Source organism: Myodes glareolus, chromosome 13 (assembly GCF_982192425.1).
Source record: "Myodes glareolus chromosome 13, mMyoGla1.1, whole genome shotgun sequence".
NCBI classification, from domain to species: domain Eukaryota; kingdom Metazoa; phylum Chordata; class Mammalia; order Rodentia; family Cricetidae; genus Myodes; species Myodes glareolus.
In genome coordinates, this window is record NC_142038.1 from 31,104,099 (window position 1) to 31,107,863 (window position 3,765).

General features: G+C 46.7%; 1 pseudogene; it reads right to left on the reverse strand.

Annotated features, from left to right (window-relative positions):
* Nucleotides 1-1,690: 1,690 nt before the first annotated feature.
* LOC125390260 (perilipin-2 pseudogene) lies at nucleotides 1,691-3,031 on the reverse strand (annotated as a pseudogene).
* Nucleotides 3,032-3,765: the final 734 nt, after the last annotated feature.

The following is a 3,765-nucleotide window of genomic DNA, read 5'->3' on the forward strand; positions in this document are numbered from 1 at the left end:
AGAATTACAGGATGAGATTCTCAGGAGGGAAAACGCAAGTGGAGGAGTCTATTAAAGCTGCCTGATGGCTGTTGGAAAGTAATATTTCCCGTTTAGAAAAAATGTCAAAGTTGAGGTAGAAACAAATGTTGAAACCATCTGCGCAGATGGGAACACCAAAGTCACGACTTTGAATGAGCCACAGTTATTGTTTGTAGATCACGAAGTCAAACGCTACTGTGCTGATGATCTAGTTTGGTGAACGTAGACAGCCAATATCAGATCATTACAGTCTAGATATTTTGCATGGTGAATGACCCAGTTTTGCAGTTCAGTCAATCAAATTAAACAAGTCATCCTCAGTCTGCCCTTAGCTTTGGGCTGTGTCGATACATTCAATGGGGACACGTGCTCACTGAAACTGAAAACCCCGCTCAGGCACTGATTTGCTGGTACCAATCTCCATGCCTCCAGGGATCTCAGCAACTACCTGGTCAACAACACCATACGTCAAACAGCCCACTGGACAGTTCACAGAGCAAATAGCCTTCTTCACACTTAGCCTGGCACCCACTTCCTGTATTAGAAAGAAATCTTCCCGTGAAAGAGAAAATATATCACCACGGTACTATAGGAATGCAGACTAACACCTTCATGTCTGAGGGGTGGGGTTGCCCTGGCGAAAGTCACATTCTAAGGAGGGGTGACAGGGCTTCTGAGGGAATTTCAGCTAAAGCATGAAGCCAGTGTATATTACAACCTAAGTGATTTCATCCTTCTATGTAGAAACTTCAGTTGGAAACAATAATGAGTGAGACATCTCTAACGCTTTTACTTATACAGAACACATAGACATTTGTACTCAGAAGAGCTGTAATCTGTCATGTGTGACGAGAACTCTGCTGTGCCCAGTGCTTCCCCCGTGGCAGGGAGGGTGCTGTGTACCCTTCATCTCAAGTCCAGTGACCAACTACTGTTTAGAGAGCTTGTAGACTCGTGTCTAACTTCCATTTTAAAAGGTAGGCTGAGCTGATGAATTGGACAACCTATGTTCCTATAGTTTGTCAAGAGGAAAAAAGTAGTATTTCCCACAGGCAGAAATGGGTTATACAACAAAGAAATTCTAAGGCTCATTGTCTTTCCTTTCCAATCAGATTTCCTAGAGGGATAAACAGGCCTTAGTGGAAAATAGCTAAGGACATTGCCAGCTACCTAATCTTCGTAGCCCTAATAGAGAGGCCTGTGCCAAACACCTGTCAGACCCAGAGACCGCAAACCCATCTAAGACAATGCCAATCAAGTAAGAAATTCCTGCCCCACTTCAATTCTTTTTTCCCTACTCCATTCCAAACCTGAGAAAGAAACCAGACTTCCCACTGTCTATGCGTGCCAGGCTTAACAGAGGGAGACAATATCTGATTTTTTTCTTTTTTTTTTAAGCCACATGAATGAATCTGTATTCAGTACAGACAGATATTTACAGCCAATAGCACAAAGGCCACAGACAAGAACGTGTAGGTACACCTGGGCTTCTAAGTTCTGGCTAGACTCTCACATGCCTAACACGTTCCTCTTGCCAGCCGGGGTGGGGGGTGAAGGTCATGTGGCAATGCTGCATCTTTAGGGCTCTTAATTTAGCCACTGATGACCACAATGAGGACCTTTGTTTGAACTAACTCCTTTTCCAATCTAAAGTCATCTATCGGTAATTTCAAACTAGCAAAAGGCCCCACCTGGCTAACACCATGCAGTGATGACAAGGACAGGTTTGGTGAGTTTTGAGCTCAGACTGCCGGACCTTCTGGCTGGTCTTGTTCACCGCTGCATTTTGAGACTCAGGCGACTGAGGATCAAAGGGACCTCCCAGCCAGGTGAGAGGCGTGTTGTTAAGAAGGTCATCCATCACATCATCTGAGGATTCTTCCATTTTCTGCAGCTGCCCCTTATTGGAAGTGAGAAAGCCGTCAGACGCTTCCCTAAAGGAGGCAGCATTGCAGAACACTGAGGAGATGTCGCCGGCCATCACCCCCAAGTGGTTGGCCTGATCTTAGACATTCTGTGGTAACCCTTGGACGTTGGACAGGAGAGTCTGGCACGTGGTTTAGAGCTGCTGAGTCAGGTGGCAGAAGATAGCTAGAGTATATGACTCCATGTGCTGAGCACAGTGGGACTTGTCAGTGTCGTCGTACCCAATGCTTCTCTTCCACTCCACCCACGAGACCCAGAGCTTATCCTGGGCACCCTGGATTTTCTGGTTGGCTCTGTGTATGTTTTTCTTGGCGACTTCAATCAGATGAACAGCGGAATGAAGCTGAGACATGGTCTCCTGGCTTTTCTGTTTGGTATCGTTAACCCTGCTGAGAGCCTGCTGATAGGCCCGGGAGCAGAGCTTAGTGGACAGGGACCCCATAGTAACTTGGCTTCTGAACCATAGCAAATCCGTCCACCTTTTTTGCTTCTGTCTCTAGCTCTTCCTGAGTGAGAGGGAGGTACTGGTCTACCAGGAGCTCTGACTTGGCAAGTGCATTTTCTACCCCGCTGCTCACAAGTTGCACCGTCCGACTCCCCAAAACTGTGTTGATGCCGCCATTGACTACAGACTTGGTCCTCTCCACGCTGCCAGTCACTGCTCCTTTGGTCTTACCCACCACCCCGTGATAGTGCTGGCTACAGAATCTCTGGCCCCAGCCACAGTAGTCATCACTGGATCTTTCGCCCCAGTTATAGCACCTTTGGCATTGGCAACAATCTCAGCTGTCGGTTGATTCAAAATAGGCAGTCTTTCCTCGGTCCTGTCTAGCCCCTTGCAAGCGTAGGTATCGGCAACAGCAATTTGTGGCTCCAGCTTTGATGGGCAGTGCACTTGTCACGCCACAGAGATCACGGTCTTTACACCCTTCTCTGCCATCTCACACACAGATCTCAAATATGGATGCTGGTCCTTTGTATTGATACAAGCGGAGGACTCCAGGTCATAGGTTGAGCTCACCAAGGGCAAGTTGGCTACCCTGGTCACCATGCTCAGTTGTGGATCAATTGCAACCGAAGCCATTTTTTCCTCCTGGAGAAAAAAACCAAAACCAAAACAAACAAACAAAACTAACGGTCTGGAGAGCAGAAAAAAACAAGTTCACACGGTCCAGCACGCAGCACCGACAATATCTGATTTTAAGTTAACTTTGAAGTGTTGACATTCTATGAACTGGACTTGCCAAGTAAAGAGTGCATTTAATAACTTTAAAATGTTGTGTGTATGCTTACACTGCTCCGTCTGTGTTGGATCTTAACTGGGGAGGAGGAGATTTGGTTTTAAATCACCTTTGGAGTGTTGAGAATTGATAAGCTGTACTTGCTGAAAAAAAGATCACTTGCCAACTTAACATTTTGTTTGTCTGTCTGTTTGTTTGTCAGTTTGTACCAGGGTCACATTATGGTGCCCCAGGCTGGGCTGGATTCAAGGTCTTCCTGCCCCAGCTTCCTGAGTGCTGTTATTACAGATGTTTGCCACCACAGCAAGCTGGAACATAGTTCCCACCTCTTCCGGCCTCCATCTCCCTTTCTTTCCGTTTCCTCCCCCTCTTTCTTTCCTGCCTCTGCTTCCCAAATGCTGGGCTATCCACTGAACTTTCCCTGGCTGGGTACCTATCTGAAATTCTTATCCAGGATCAGTAGGTTCACCACGTCAATTGCACACACCGTTCCTCCCTCTTGTCCATTGCCTACAAAGATTTGCGTGGGTCTGAGGAACGTCACTGGTGGGGAATGACAGCAACAAATAAAACTAAA